This window comes from Xenopus tropicalis, chromosome 7 (genome assembly GCF_000004195.4).
Source record: "Xenopus tropicalis strain Nigerian chromosome 7, UCB_Xtro_10.0, whole genome shotgun sequence".
Classification (NCBI taxonomy): Eukaryota; Metazoa; Chordata; class Amphibia; order Anura; family Pipidae; genus Xenopus; species Xenopus tropicalis.
Window position 1 is genome coordinate 98761687 of NC_030683.2, and position 17950 is coordinate 98779636.

Genomic DNA, 17950 nt, shown 5'->3' on the forward strand with positions numbered 1-17950 from the left:
AACGAGTAACACTTTTTTACTGGCATTTACCCTAGCAAATCATTTATGGAATGAAATGGAACAATTTGATTTTGAATCCATTGTCCATTTCATTGGCAGCTGGGGAGCAAGTGGGGCTTTCAGAAAGTGACCATATACACTATGGAACAGGTGGACTGGGTACAGCATACTTCTACACTTGGGGTGTCCAATGTTTGTTTACTAGACCTCCAAGGACTTTATTGGTTTAACAAGTTGAAATTTGAACATCCCTAATGGGAATATTAAAAGATGGAATCAGTTGTTAAATAGGATAATTGTTTGGAATTTACTTTTACCAGAGTTATTTTGTTTTTTTAAACAGCCCAATTAATACTGGAAAACTATGTCTCAGTTTTGCCTTAGATCTGTCTGTGTTTATCAGCATTGTGCAAGAGACTGTTTTACCTGGTACACACTCCTCCACTGGAGGCAAATAGCCACTTCCAGAAAAAGGCATGTGTTCATGAAATGTTTGATTTGTGTGTGCCTATGGGATCACTCCAAGGACTGTAGGCCATACTTCAATTGCGACCCTGGTATTTAAGGCCCTACCCCTAAAATACATTTTTTCAATGAATTCATTTTTTTATACACTTATTTTGTCTGTCCATCTAGATCAGTGGTTCCCAGAATGTGGAATGATCACCCATAGGTGATCAGCTTAATAGTGAAGACAACAAATATCGGTAACCTTGTTATGTGTTTAGTGACACCAGCCCAATGGTAAATGGAAAACATGGGCCTGAGTTTGAAAAGTCTGTAAATCTTATCACTGCAAATTGCACTTGCACAATAGCCTCCTGCTTATACAAGCAGTAAGAACGCATGAATCCAAGGGGACGTTAATGTGCCTATGTATGACAAAGTAAATGTAGATTCTGCATATCCAGACTGCTAAGCCTATCTAGTCTACTAAGAAATACATTTTCCACTTGCATTACCATAGTTGTAAAATTGTAAGAATCAAATTCTAAGGTAATTATTTGTACCAGTCATACAGAAGATGATTATTTTTGGCTTATTTAATTTTGGAAATTCTTTGAAGAGAAGACTGGCCATGAGTAGGCAGCCAGGTACATGAAGGGAGACGAGCCAAGCTGAACAAAGACACTTTAATAGCACTGATTTCATTTTCCAGATGATTGGTGTTTGTTTTGAAGTAGAGTTGGGCAAACTCACTGAAAGGAGCCCTAGTGGCTTTGAAAAGACAATGCCCTAAACCCACACTTGCCATTCAAAAGAGGTTTAGAGGAAAGTCAGAGAGTAGTGTGAGAAGCATTGCAAGGCAATAGGATGAAAGGCCCCACACTCATGTATGATAGGGCTTAGAAGTGCTACATTGACTGATAGGTCAGGAGGCCATGGGAGTTTTTACTGAAGGCGCGACAATAGAGCTCATGAAAGGAGTCCCTTACCGAGACCCAGTGCAAAGGGAAACCTGGGGTAAAGAAATGGGAAGGGAATTTGTAGCTGAAGGCAACTATCTAAATCTGAAGTCTTTAAAATCACCCTATTCTGAGGTTTATTTTATGGAAACTTATCCTAACCTTGCATTATGAGAGATTTAAAGGTTCATTCTTGAAAGGAATTCAATGACCAAAATACCCCTCTTTATGTTGCACATTTAAATTCTTTGCAAGTATTTCTTACCCAAAATAACATTAATGGATCCTGAGAGTTGTAGTTCAATAACAGCTGGACAGGTAGAAGTAGGACAATCCCCAAATAAAGTGTTATACTATAGAGACAGTGTAAAGGTGCAGAATGCAGCAATGTGCTTGGTAAATAACCACTAAGGGGAGCTATTAAGCACCACAAGGTGCTGTGCAGTTGCATCTGTTGCATTGATAAATGACCCCTAAGCATCAAGTCAGGGCACAGGTAGGTGGGACAGCCCATAATAAATATAGCACTGGCAAACACAGGCAGTGCTGTATTCAGCAGGAAATGGTGCAAACTGCAAAAACCATAGCGTTGCACCTGTTTTTACTTTGCACCTTTTGCCTCCATCTGTAAATGAGCCCTCTAGAGTCATTTCTCTCATAACTTATATTGCCTGTGGGTTAATATATCTTTCCTATAGTAATTTGACTACTAAAAATGCTAAAATAATTTCTTGTGCATTTAGTTTTTACATTAGCTTTCACAACTGTTAGAAGACATTGCATAGATATATTGTTATTTCCCTAATGAAATACATCTTTGGTTTACATTTCATTTCACCTTCTCCTAGGTTTATTACCTATTTCTCCAGAAATGTCTTATAATTAAACTGTATAAATAGTCTTGTTGGCTGGGGCCTATGATGTAATATACCTGCACAACAATATTGTGAAATTCTGTTGCTGTCAATGTGTATCAATAATATGTTGCCTTTAGGTAAAATCTTTGTTAGAGAGGGTCTGGTGGCACTGGTGCTCTGCATGTCCAGTAGGAGTTACCCTTATGACTTATAGGGCTTATCCTATAAAATAGTCACACACTACCTGTACAACTAAATAAGAATCCAAAGCAGGTGAAAAAACTTACATTTTGCCTAAATGTCAAAATGTTTTTGTTAAGTTCTTGTAACAAAAACAAAACATCATTTTTAAGTTCTATTAAATAAAATATTTGTGCACACGCGCATTTTAATTTTCAGCTTTTGTGTTGAAAGAACTCTTTGTTTCTTTTCTTTGATGCCAGCATTCACACTTTCCTAACCAATCTTCCAAGCTGTCCTAACAAGGTAATTGATAGATGTGTAAGACTTTGAAGTGCACAAAAAGATACATCTCTCCAATCCGTCATGATGCTCTTTCAGAGTCCTTCGTTCTGCATGACTATAGACATATACCGCGCATGCATACATACAGCACAGTTCTGTTCTATCTTCCTTATGTACAGTGTAGACTGAGGGCTTTTCATTGCTTATGAAAACAACAGTCAACAGTGTACAACTTAAACAGCACTTTTAAAATAGATCATTGAAATTGAAGAATTGTAATCTGAGATGTTATACCCAACTGCAAGAAAAGGAAGTTATAAGAGACAGGGGAAGTCTTCGTAAGCAGGTCTAGGTTTTCTTGGTTTGGTTTCTGTTGGTTCCAGAATAACTCATAGTTATATATTAACTTTGTATATAATAAAAATGTTAATAGAAAATGGGAGAATAGGGGCCATAATCCATGAGTCACAAGAGGAATAACATCAGATGTATAGAAAGTCATGTATGTAATAAAAGGCACAATGTACTTCTATATCAGGTGCAAATCTCAGTCTTCCTTAGCCTATGAGGGATGGACTAGCTTGGCCACTAAGATGTGATCATGTATAATATGCTCCCTGTAGCTGTCTGAAAAAGATCCAGCTAATCAAAGTGTGTGTACATACTTGTATGTATACTTTTGATATTCCTGGCCAGGCCTGGACTGGCAATCTGTGAATTCTGGCAAATGCCAAAGGGGCTGCGTTCCTGGATAATCCCTTTCTCTCAAATGAAAGTGGAAGCCTGGAAGTTACTTCACCATAACAGAACTTGGACATTCTTGTATGTATAGCCATCTTAGGAAAGAAAGGGAACAAGGCAGCAATAAAAATACAATTTTATGCCTCCAGACACTTCCCATTAATTTATATAGGAAACCCACTGCCTATGGCAGGTGCCCGTGCTATTAGGGATCCATAGGCAATGCTAAAGTGAAGGCTTTCTAGCACAAGGTAATAGTGTTTTAACTGCCCGAATGGGAACTCAGTTCCTAAAATTTATGCTCATCACACATTACTGCTTCATTTAAAGACTAAGCTTTGTCTTTCTACTTCTTAACAGCAAAGTGAATGTACAGTGGGCAGTCACATCACAGAGAACGAATATTATGTGCCCACTTTGGTCCATGCTGTTTGCTTAACGTTTTATACACATCGCCTGTGAGAATCAAAATAGGAGGTTTACTGTCCTAACTATACAGATATGGGACCTGTTATCCAGAATGCTCGGGACCTGGGGTTTTCTGTAATTTGGATCTCCATAACTTAAGTCTGCTTGTTTTGCCTATAATAAGGATTAATTATATCTTAGTTGGGATCAAGTACAAGGCACTGTTTTATTAATACAGAGAAAAAGGAAATCATTTTGAAAAATTTAAATTATTTGCTTAAAATGGAGTCTATGACAGATGGCCTTTCCGTAATTCGAAACATTCTGGATAACAGGTTTCCGGATAAGGGATCCCATACCTGTACTTCGGCCTATTATTCATATCATGTAAAGTTATCTGTGAGCATTCAGACTTGTTAAAACAGATGCGCATCTATCAAGTTCTTATAAATATGGAGCCTCTGAAGAATTAGGACAGTAAATGCATCTGTTTTTCTCTATTTATTGCCACTAGTTTTATAGAATAAGGCAAAATGGCTATGATACACGGTGGTGCTCCTCTCCTCCTGTTCCACCACATGTACCTTCCCCCTAAGGATGCCTTTTTGCCCTCAGAAATGGTTAACTGGTCAATTACATCCAGAGAATGAGTACAGTGCCAGTCTTTATTAATACAAAATAATCAGTATTTATTTATGTTGAGCATTTGGTAACTAAGGCATCAGTTCAGAATGAAAACTGGTTTGGCTGGAATTTTCTTTAATACTATATGATCCATTACCTATTTTAAGTCTGATACACCTTTCACAGATCTGCTATATCTTTTAATAGTCTGGTCCCCAAACTATACCTTGTTCTCAAAACTTGACATTGTAATCTATAGAAGCATTAATCTCAAGAAGTTATTCTGTCATCTTGTGGATTAACAGATGAGGTATTATGACCTGATATAGAACTCACATTAAATTATTCTTTTTGATTCCACAGCTGAACTAAGTCCCAAACTGGAACCTTTAAAAGTACAATGCAGTTTGTATCTATAGTCCATGCTGGGTTTGAAGCGTGGAAAATGGACAGTCCGCCTCCTTCTCCCTGCTGTTCTAAGAGATTAGACACACTTTGTTACAAAGGGCCAAACAGCTCCTGGGAACAGGTTCTTCATCCAATAAATCAGCCTTCCTGGCACGTCAGTTGCTGAATAACTAATTGATGGTACTGGAACGTGCATTGAAAAACATATGAAAAAGAGATGTCTCTAATTCCAGAGTTCAAGCCTTAACCATTCTTTTTTGTATGGAAGCCTGGGCAGATCTCACTATATTAGCATTATCATGGCAAATATGAACACCATACAGAATGATAATTAAAAAAAACAAAAAACATTTTTATTGCTTTGAAAACTGCAGCAAAGGTATACATTATTTGCTATTATGTCACATTCAGCCTTTAAGATCGTCCTTTAGGGCCTGACGCATCTCCAATATGAGTTTTATTGCCCCAAAAAGTATTAGCACAACAATTCTTTTGTGTGTATTGTTGTATAATGATTAGTTATGTATTAATCTGAGCCAATAAACACAAATCTGTATAAAAGTGAAATCTAATAATTATAATTACTGGCATCTATGTATAAACTACAAAAAAAAGTGTATTAGAAACCTTAAAAAGTTGCAAAACAAGATCAGTAGAACAAAGGTCCCCCCCTTAAACTTATAGTTTACAGAACATGTTCTGATAATACTATTTCGATGGATTCGGTTATATGTTCTACAATGTGGCATGAAGGGAAACTACAAAAGGGGAGGTTGAGGGAATTAGTAGCATAAAATTGTAGATTTGTTAAAGCCTAAGAAGCCTCCGTTAAAGGGTCTAAGTGGAACAAAATAGAAATCAGCAAAGGACTATTGAATGGAAATGCCAAATCGCCTGCTGATTCCATCTCAGCCCACCCACACCATGACCAGGCACATTAACTGCAATTTTACGGAAAATGTTATTCTTATGTCAACTTTTTACCCCACACATCTTTAGGTTACGGGGTAGCTAAAAAACGTCAGCCATTTGATTACAGATACAGGACACTAATCCACTGGACTCTCCAGAGAGCTGAATGCTTTGGAGGCCTCTGATGACTGGGTTAAAGGATTTTCCATTCATTAACACTGTGTACACGCAAGTTTGAAAGGGGAAAATAAAGTTGAAAGCTGTGTCTATTTTCCTTGGCATTTGCAGTTCAAATGCTCTGACACCAAAATGACTTTGTTGCCTCTTTCTAAGAGTTCATCTGCTACTTAACTACTTGAAGGAGTCAGTGGGGATTATTTACTAAGGCAAAATATTTGGACAGAAATACTACTTGTTCTGATGCTCTATTTTGCTGCATAATTTGGCTGGTCTTATTTGTTATCCAGAAGGCTCCGACATTAAACAATGCCTTTTACCATAAAAGGTAATTTACAAATTCACCCAACAAATGTCAAGGATCTAATATAGATACATTGGAGAGTGCATATTGCCGCAATTCATTAACATACTTGTGTCCTAACACGTTCCTTCATTCCCTGTAGTATTCAACCTGCCACTTCTGGTGTAACTGCACCTGCTGACGCTGGTAAACCACGGAGCAAACACCGCCCTGCGGTAACACCAAGCTTCCTATAGTGGGTTGTGTCAACAGACACACCAGACTTGTGCCAAGTGAATCAAATGGATCAATGGTTTTGATTTTGTGCTTCACAACCCCCTGAAAATGTTAGATGTTGGAATGTTAGAAACACAAGCATAAGTGAACCATTTTGATGCATCAGGCACAATTGCAGTGGGTCCTAGTTAAAATATTTTTTTTGTTTGGTCTCCTTAGTCGTTTGCTTGAAATTGATGACAAAACTTCCAAGTAGTCCATGAAAGCAATCCTGAATCCCCAGCTATCTATTTAACATAATGCATTATCGATGCCATTGTGAAACTCATGAAGTTTAGAAACTCATAAATACAGGAATAGGATTGCTTTCATGGACTACTTGGAGAGTGATAGCAGTAATGCACCAAATGTAGTATTCTAATCGGGGTTTTGGCAAATCTCAGCAGTTCAGATGAATCCTACACTTTAGCAAAAGCAAATCTAAACTCTATGTAATGCTTTATAAATAGCATGTGAAAGTCAATCTTGCCCACGTTTGGCAGGACCCATTCGTACAGTACTGTTAGTCTCTGCATGAATGGAACAGAAAAGCTGATTGGTATCATTCAAATGCAAACAAAATGCCAGATAAAGAAAGAACACAGGAGCTTATCCTCGAGGGAGAAAGTGTGACACTGTCATAATCAGGCAGAGCTGCTATCTCCAGGAATGTGGATGCTAATAGGCCAAACAACTGTTGTTTCACTCACATTAGCTCTTGGCTATCTAGTGTGAACTAGCTGATTGTTCCTTCCAAATTGTGCAACTTCTGCAATTATATATGTTATACCCTTGGAGATGGGAGCTTCTAGAAGGCAAGTGAAAGTATTTTTCATTTACCTATAAGTATTACTATTCTGCCACAACCTACTGATTAAAATGCAGGCATTTATCTAATTCTTTGGAATACTGCATGTTTGTAAACATTGTTTACACAGAGCTGCTAATTCTAAGGATTTTCTTTCTAATTTAAGCCCTCTAAGTTCCAGAATATTTCATTCAATTAATCCAGCGATTTAACAGGGTAATTTATAACCACACAGAAAGGTTGATCCTAATCAAAAAACAAAATTAAAGATATATGCAGAACCACCACAGAAGGCCCATTAAGGAAAAGGTTTGCCTATTGATATCTCAATGCAGACGGGCCCCACCTCTGGGGTGCTGTAATTTTAGGGTACTTGGCTGGCAGGTGGAGGCACGTCTAACATAATCAGCAGATAATTGCCATTAAAGCAGAAGGCTGTCTAGGCCTTAGTGCCACACCAGTGAGAACCGCCTGTTACATTCAGTAGCAGATTGATACTTTTTTTTCAGACCTTACCGTTGCTAATTGTTGAATTTTGCGGTTAATTTTCCACCGACTCCAGATTTCTGCCCCACAAGTGGCACCATATAACCAATATGTTCCACAATGGAGATGTTATATGGCATGGGCTGCATAACTAATCGGCTGTTGTATGAATCTGTAGCTGCATTCAAGCGGAGAAATTATACAAATCAGCCCCTCAGAGCCTTTATCCCCAGCTGAGCCAGAAGGATTCTTCTTTCTCGTCTGTGCTTTTGCATATTACCATGAGACAAAGACAAAGGATTCTTCTTTTTTATTTTCAGTACAATGTATTACTTTTTGCTGAATTTCTGTGACTTTTTCTCCTGTTTTTGAAATAAGGGGTGCATTATACCATATCATAACTAATAAAAAGTGTGGGTCACCTTTCAGTTAACTTTTAGTATGTTATAGGATTTCCTATTCTTGGCAACTTTTTAATTGTTTCTTATTATTTATTTTTTTATAGTTTTTTAATTGTTTGCCTTCCTCTTCTTTATCGTTTCAGCTTTCAAACAGGTGTCACTGACCCTGGTAGCCAACAAAGTATTATTATGTGAGCCTACAATTTTATTGTTATTGTTGTTTTGTATTTCTTATTTTTCTATTCGTCCCTCTCGTAATCATATTTCAATGTCTTATTCAAACCACTGTCAGACTGCTAAGGTAAACATTACCCTAGCAACCAGAAAGCTTTTGAAATGAGTGACTGGGTCAGGTGGGTTAGGGTTGAAATTTGGGCAACTATTACACATTCAAGTTGGGTGCAGGTCAGACTGGGGAAATACACTCTTCTTCTGCTCCCAAATTCTTCCTGTCTTGGAACCTAAAGCTGGCCATACATGCACCGATAATATCCTAACGAAACCATTATCGCAGAAGGCTGCAGATATCAGACAACTCGCCGATCGGGCGGGTTAGAAGATTTTTGATTGGTCACCATTGAAGCGCCCGAGTAAAATCTATGTTCAGGGCTGAATCGGCAGAAGGAGGTAGAAATCCCATTGTTTCTACCTCCATATCTGACGATTCACCCCTGAACGTAAGTGGGGGGTTGGAACGACCTTTTGTGTGACCGATAGTCACACGAAAGATTGAAAATCGCCATGTGTGTGGCCAGCTTAAGACACATGCAGAAGTAGTGTACAATGCAGAAAGGATCGGGTAGGGGTTGGGTTAGGGTCCTACAAAGGCAACATTTTGCAGTTTAAGGTCGGGTGTGGGTTGAGTTTTTACTGACAACATCACTAGCTGAAATTCCAAACTGGAGAGCTGCTAACCAAAAGTGACATTATTGAAAAAAATAAACAATGAAAACCAATTGCTATTTGTTAAGTTAACTTAACCACTTTAATAACATTTGGCTGTATGTGTATTGGACAGTCGATTAGAGCTGGAAGGTGGTGGAGTAGGTACAAGGCTTCTCTATTTATATGTTTGGCAAGTGTTCCTAAGTGAAGTACCATATCAAGACTCTTTTGAAGTAGCTGAATATGTAAACATTGGTTCCTAGATCCATCCTGTATACTATTCAGTGGTGAACAAGCCTTGAAGTGCACCTGCCTTCTACTCTGTTGCCAGACAGTGGCACATGTGACATCTCTGTGCCCAACATGCATAGCATTAGGTTTTCTATTAAAAGCATTTAGTTTGCATGTTCTGAGTGGGCATGTTTGTGTGCAAAGTAGGGGCCTAGTTCTTTCCATGTTGTACCTATTCTTTGTAACTTCCCAATGCCTGCATTATTTATGTATACAAGTAGTACAATATAAAGTTATACATGCATAATACACTGAAAGAAAAGTAGCTTAGAAATATATCCTTGTAATGCAAAAGAGCCACAAATATCCTCTAAGTTATATCCTCATAAGTGCTACTTAGTGATGTCATCAATTATAATTGGTGCTTCAGATGTAATTTCTATCACATGAATTGAATGGCAGAATGGAGAGGGGAAAGGATGGAAAAGGGGAATGGACAAAGGGGAGAGGGAACAGACATGGGGGTAGGAGGAGAGGGAAATAGACCCAGGGATGGGGAGGGGAGGGAAAAAGAGGCAGGGGCATAACTATGGGTATCAGGGCCTTAATTTCATCCAGAACCAGAAAGATCTGTAAACGACTGAGCCCTCAGATATGGAGTATAATGAATAATGTACCCCCTACTAACATTAACATCAGTTATAATCCGTGCTTAGTGATGTCATGTCTGTCACAACATGACTCACTGAAACTTCTGTATTATAATAAATAATGCACCCCCTGTTGTAAAATATGAGGATATTAAAAGTCACCTTGGAGTTCCATGACCTGTATAAAAGCACTCGGCCTTCAGCCTCATGCTTTTATATGATCCTGAAACTACTTTGTGACTTAATAATATCTTATATTTTACAACAGGGGGTACATTATTCACTATATAAAGTACAGTAGGGGTATATTATATGCGTTCATTTACAGCCTGGCCCATAGGAAAATGGCTACCCTGTGTATTATTTTCTTTTAAATACTGCCTATTGATGTCATCCATTATAATTGGTGGTAAGTGAGGTTACTTGTGTCACATGACTTACCAATGCTTGTGTATTATTAAAAAATTGTATCCCTTATTATTAAATTGCGGATATTGTAAATGGGGAAATGATTTCAAACGTTGAATGATTCCGTATATGGAAGATGGTTTTGCAGTAATTCGGAGGGGTTGGGCTAATGGGTTTTCTGATAAGGGATCCTGTAACTGTACTTTGATAGGATTGGGGGCAGATTTATCAAAGATCATATGATTTTTTTTCTATTAAAATGTAATGTTTTTCCTGCAGGTCAAATCTTTGACCAAAATTACATACATTTTCCATGATCTGGCCCCAGGATCAAAGCATTTCTATATTTCCATCATTTTGTTTTTCGTTTTTTCTTTCAGTAAAAGTGTTCTCCAGCTTTGAAAAGATGCTAGAGAAAAAAATGTATTTTTTTTTCAGTGACGGCTTGAATATTTCAGTGGTAAAAAGAAAAAAGTTCAAGGACTTTTCCCCCTGGACCTTTGATGTGACCATTGGCATGAAGCTTGCAGCTACTTGCATTAGAGAGCATATCCTGCAAGCACTGCCAATAGACTGATTTTAGTATATGGCAATGCAGACTATCTTTGAAGTCACATAAAGCAAGCCCACTTAGATTCAAAATTGCCTTTGGAAATGTTAGTTTGTATCTTCTGTGTTCTGCCCTTTTATCTGTATCAGCATAACAAGGATCTATGGGTTACTGAATGAGTCCTCAGAGAAAGACTTTCAGTGCCCATGGAACTTTATGACAAGGAAGAACATCATTAGGTAACAAATTACCCTAAACAAGACTTCTAGTTAGCCTGACAATAGCAGCTCCCTTGTTGTCCTCACTCACTTTCTTTCAGACAATGGGCCGGAGTGCCCCAATTGTGTCACGACAAAGCTGCAAATCATTTCTATATATTATTGTGTCAGCTTTCAGTGAAAGGCCTTCGTTTTATCCAAGTCAAAAGTTTTAACCAAGCGTGCTGTGCTCACACTTTATTTAATGATTCTGCCCCTCGGCTAAATCCAAGGCACTGCTGTGGGCTATTGTCATCTCTGGCCTTGTACTGTAGAGTTCTGGGGATGGGGGGTAGGGTGCCTCTAATAAGGCTTTATGCTACAGGTACATGTAGGTTCCTTAAGGAAATAATACATTCATTGATTTGTAATAGGGACTGCATTGTAATCAGCTGATGCAGGCCCTCAGGACAAGGACCACATCAATGCACTGCTGTGCTCCTCATTGATGGGATTTTTAAAACTGCCCAGTCAACATCTGCCCGATATTCACCCAGATATCGATTGGGCAGGCCCATCTGAAAGCCCCATACATGGGCCGATAAGGTGCCGACTATTGGCAGCTTTTATTCTCCTGTGTATGGCCACCTTTATGCTTTTTGAAATCTGCAAATTAGCCCTGGATTTGTACTGCAAATGCCTCAAGGTCAATCCACCCCCAATGACTTTATTTCTGGAGCACTATGGAGATGGACATACATGTGAAGTTCCACTTGTTTGGTGAGGTCACGAAATGAATGGATCTTTCGCTTCCTTGCGCACCCTGAGGGCTAAATGATTGGATCACAACTAAGGTATGCAGGCTGTTGGGATAAGATGAGGTCCTCGTTCTGACAGCAAAATGTAAACTTGCCTGACCGATATTTGGACGATTTTCCAAATATTTATGGTCAGGCATGTGTGTCTGATACACCATACATGAACCAATAAGCTACTGACTCGGTCTAAAAGGACAGAGTTGGCAGCATTTCTTGGCCTGTGTATAGCCACCTTTAGATAACTTTCAAATCTCCTGTGCCCCAATGCACCTGTGCCTGGCAATCATGCTGCCCCTGAAATAGTGCTGTCCTAGGCCCAGGCTGTAGCGGCCTTCCCACAAACCCAAAACTGCTGCTATTAAGGCCCTAGCCACATTAAGCATGTGTGAAGTTAACATCAAGTTGGAAATGTTCAGTATCATACACAGTTGAGCTCCAAACATCTCCGGACACGATATGCTGCTAAAACCAGGTCTTTATAATTCCATCTAAAAGCTAGACGCCTGACGCGTTTCGTGCGCGTACGCACTTACTCATAGGCATAAATGTTCAGTAGGCTCTTTTATAAATGTATGGAGACATGCATAACGTTTCTTAGTATGTGGCTAAGATGGGGAGATTGCCCTCTGTATAAAGCCCCAAACACTAAAAATTTATACTGATATATACTTTGTACTAAATAGGAACTTAAAGCAATTCTGGGACCCACAGAGCGACGTTTCTCCTCCCAACAATTCAGCTGCAGGAATCTTGCTCTTACATGACAGTGTTCATGCTCGGTTGTAATTAATTGCAATATATGTAGGTTATTAGCACACTGGCATATAATTAAGGTAGAAAGTGCAGGATCAGATAATTACAGTTATTATGCCTAGTGATTCAGAAAAGGGATAATGGGAGGAGTCTGTCATTATCTAGAACAGTGGTCCCCAACCAGTGGCTCGTGAGCAACATGTTGCTCTCCAACCGCTTGGATGTTGCTCCCAGTGGCCTCAAAGCAGGTAGTTATTTTTGAATTCCTGACTTGGTGGCAAGTTTTGGTTGAATAAAAACCAGATGTGCTGCCAAACAGAACCTTATGTAGTCTTTCAGTCCATATAGGGTCTATCAAATAGGCAATAACAGCCCTTATTTGGCACCCCCAGGAACAGGTTTTATGCTTGTGTTGCTCCCCAAGTCTTTTTACATTTGAATGTGGCTCACGAGTATAAAAGGTTGGGGATCCCTGATCTAGAAGGTGCTAATTTATGATGTCATGCAAAATTACTTTTTTATTCAATGTCATGTGTTCTCTAACTTAAACCCTAACCCATCACAAAAATGCAGCAAGGTTCATGGTGAAAAAATGGGTGCAAATTACAAAACCTCAAGGCAATTTACATGTTGAGCTTGAGCCCTGAAGAACACTTACTGTTTGCACTACACAAATGGATACAGATGCACATCACTCTGCAAGCAATACTGCCTGCGTTTGCCAGCACTGCACAGAGAAGGGGCAGGAGGTGGGTAGCATATAGTTGCACTGCATATTTAAACTAGCACAAGGAGCAGAGTGCAGCTTCCATCTGCCCAGTGCTACAGGGGCAATTTGGCCCCTTAGCTATCCAGGACTTGTACCTTAGCATTGGGAAATTAGCCCTTGAATGTATTATTTTTCAACTTCAAAATTGTAGCATTAACTCCTGGTACTACTACAGAAGCCACCCCAGGCAGGATAAGACCATGCAGAGAGTGCAGCCTGAGCCAGTGAACCAGCAGCCCAGACAATACAGAGCACCAACACATCACAGGGCTGCCATTTTGGGGGTGGGCTCCTCCACTTAGGGGGGAGGAGTGAAAAGACATGGGCGCCACAGATACAAATCTGGCCTTGGAGCTTCTCATACACGAGCCAATAAACCTCTGACTAAAGCTGGCCATACAAGTACCGATAAAATTGGGTTTCCTATGATTTTCAGACAATGTGTGGGCTCCAAATTATTGTCCCAATACTTTTTGTAGCTTGCCAATTGGTCGTAGTCCATCAGCCAAGTTAGAAAATTTCGGTCAGATAATGATAAAATCTGCCATGTGTTGTGTATTGGACGATATCCTTGAGGGACCTACAGTGAAAGTTACTTTCATATGATTGGTGTCTGCCAACTATTTCATTTTCAGAACACCCTACGTTTTGTATTTTAAGGGCTTTACCCTACAATTTCAGTCTGAATGTTTGTTTCAGATTGTTGTATTCAAACATACAGTATGAATGTTTGTTGCAAGAAGACTAAAATCTGAACATGTATGGCTACCTTTAGACTATGATAGCTTTTTTCGGCCCATGCATGGCCACCATTACAGGTAGCAGTAGTGACCCCAAGATAAACAGTGTATTGCATGAAAAGACCTCTGACATCAGAAGGTGAGTAACAAACTCACACTGGGGACAATAATTTTCAGCTAATACCCTTATTGGTAGCATGGCTGTGTGAGACAACATGGAACTAAAACCAGTAAAAATAAACAAATGCCTGTCATTATTATGGATTATTAGAAAAGAGGTGTTGCTGAACTACAGTCTGTATTGCCTTATTTAGAGCTCATAGATGTACTGGCCTATATTCTATGTCAACTTACCCATATTCTATGTCAAAACCTATTTTTTATTGCCTATAGTAGTTAACCTCTATTTTAATATCAACATTGTTCCCTGGTTGCTATGGTAATTAACCCCTAGCAACCAGCTAGTTTATATTCCAAGTTAGAAATCTGCAAAACAAACAAAAAAAACCCAAATATAAAAACAACAAAAATTAAAATGAAGAGCAACTGCAAATTTATTTCAAATCACACTAAACGTTATGTGTTAAGTTATTAAAGCTGACTTTTTCCATTAAAAATTCATACTGTGCTCTGTGCCTTATATCGTTTAAAAAAAATCAGTGCAAGGGATCCCTGTACTAACTGCCTGCCAAATTATGGTGTTTTCCCACTTTGCACCTTCTCCCACACCTTGGACATGAGCCTTATACAATCTCTGAAATAAACTGATATAACTACTGGTTTGTTCTGTTGTCAGGCTAAACAAGGATTTGACACAAGTGTCAGTCTGACAGGTAACTGCAAACCGAGGGCTAAACCTCTTACACAAGGAACCCAAATCATTAACATGCAACATGACTTATATACAATCTCACCCTGCGTGATGGGTGTCATCTTATAAATTCACTTGGGAGCAGTTTTTATTCTGGACATTCCTGAGCTGAATACTTAGTGTTTATTCCAAGTTACTATGAAGGGGGACAATTACAGATTTGATTTTCCAAGACTGCTAATTGCACCGGTAAATATAAACTAGTGCTTATTCCAAGGCTAGTAGAGTATGAAGTACCTGACCTGTTTGTCATTGCCCTTACCTGTTTTGTAGAGATTCAGGAAAGATGAAAAGACGTTTGGCTGTAGTCATTTTGGCTACTTATTCATGCCAGCTTCTTAGCAATTCAAAGTAGCCCAGTGTCAAATGTCGTGTGTAAAGGGACAAAAGGCAGGGTGCTTAATGTGCTGCAGGGATCCTTTGTATTGGAGAGACACAATGGGACTTCTGCACAATAATCCTATAAATATTCTGCAGTTCCCCTTTACACCACTTCAGCCCCCAACTACTCACAAAGTCCTGTTTATGTGCATTGTCTCTACTTAGCTATTCATCCACATACAGTTTTCTTAGGGTGCCTTTTGTGCCTTTCCAAGCCAGAGAGCTTTAAACAACTTATGGCAGAGTCTATAGAAATTCTCTGGCCTGTGTGTTTAGTTATGGGGCAACTGAGTGGCAGACGCGTGTCTCCTCTAGGCACACACACCTGTAGGGCAGGGCACAGGGCACAGGGCACAGGGCACAGGGCACAGGGTACAGGGCACAGGGTACAGGGTACAAGGCCTGCTGAGCAAGAGCCAGCCCATATACACTGGCACCAACAGGCTCTCTTCTGCAGAGTACTGTGCCTGGCATGTAGGTGCTGCCGGTGGGCTATAGAGTGCAGTTAGGCCGCTATTCTGTATTGGGGTAGGAGTGGCCGGTAGTGAGAGCTGTGCCTGTAGGAGCACTTTGCCCCAATCTCCGGATGGGCGGGTGGATAATTCGCTACGCTGCGAGGTGCCATCCTGTCCGCTGAAGGCTCACAGAGGGGAAGGGACCAAGAGAAGAAGAAAGAGAAAGTGCCAGTTAATGGCCCCCAAGCCACAAAAGAAGGGTTATGCTAAAAAGACAAATTTAGATTGAACGTGACTGATCTCTAAATGCAAACTGGGTGTTTAAGTGCCCCTGGGCTGCTGGGTCACCGCCGCCAAGATATTAGCGATTGATTCAATCAGAGCAAATCGACTGCGATCCCCCAGGCACCTCAAACTCTTATGCGTCTTTCTCTTCTGAGTCACACTGATCGCTTTGGGCCTCATTGTATATAGAGTCTATGAGTTCTGTACCCAAACAACCTATTGTAATGGTAGTGTCCTGACAAGATGTGATCACTAAAGTGTCCCATGTACCTGTCCATACAACCTCCCTTAATATGTACCTTTCGCCCAGTCTCCCTCCTTCACTCTTCATCTGTCTCCTTCTGTTTCTCCATATTCATCTAATTTATACCAGAACTGTATTTTCCTCTCCCATTGCTCAGACTCTGTCCTTTTCTCTCATTCTTAATCGGAATCCACTGTTTCCCTTGCATTAACTCCATCACTCTTTTTGTCGCCCCCTGATATTTTTCCTTTTTATTTTCACCAAGGTAGGGGGTACCCGCCCCACAGATGTTATGTATCTAAGCTGGACTGCACTGAATTTTCTTTGGGTTACATCAATGCATATATTCATATAGACTAGAATCCTTTGGGTAACATATAGCAACAGAGAATGGGATTTTTGAGGTACATATGTCATTATAGACTGCCATTCTTTTGGTTACGTACTTCGGTTTAGCCAATATGAAAACCAACGTGCAGATCATCTGTTTCTCTGGTGGTAAACCCTGTTTCTTATGTGAATGTGTTTATATGAAATCTGGATACTTAAGTCAGGTGTTATCATGGAAATTGATCTATTTACTGGGTGTTTGAGTGGCCATTATTCTATACTGGGACCATTTGATCTTTCTGTTCTGCTTTGTTGTGTTTTGCCTTCCCTTTTAACTGCAAATGAGTGGCTTCCATTCAGGTTGTAAAGCGGCCGATGAAAACAGGCTTCATACACAGTGAAACCATCATTAAATAACAAATTACTTCAACAGCGCTGCTAATTTGCCCATTTGCTGGGCCGGTCGGTCACACCCGCTGCTCCACTGCCGAAAGGTGCGCCCTCATTGTCTCACTGTATTGGGGCAATTAGCTCCCAGGGACCCAGCAGGCAATAGAGATTCTCATAGAGATGCTTATTGGGAAGGGTGGCACAAAACAGGCACAACAGAGGCACAATATGGGCACATCTGAGTTGTACACACACACACACAAGTTGTACCACAAGGCTGAAACACAGGTGATGTTATTCGCAAATCCAAACACAAATGATTTAATGTTACTTGTTTTAGTTGTGTTATAAGGAATTGTAGTTGGTTTCTAAAGAATAATAATGATCAGAGATCATGAAGCCAATTCAACAGGCTACACTTGCAGTAAATGCCCCATTGGGTGTAGGAATGGCACAGGATACGTTCCGTTCTGGGGGCTGCTGGAAGAGAAAGGAATGGGCCTTTCTACCTGGGGGGGGGGGCTGACTGCGCCTTATGGTTTTTATGTCTTGATCAAAAGCGGAAAATCAGTGCATCTCTCATTTCCGAGCTATAAAGGGCAGAAAATTGCCTTATTGTTGGGCCATTAGCCATAGCCAGGTGCCCCCGCTGTCTGAGCATAGCATGACAGCCACACAGAAAGTAGTAAATTGTGCCGCTGGCAAGGCTGGGCTGGGGGTCTCTGTGGGTCTCTGTGGGGG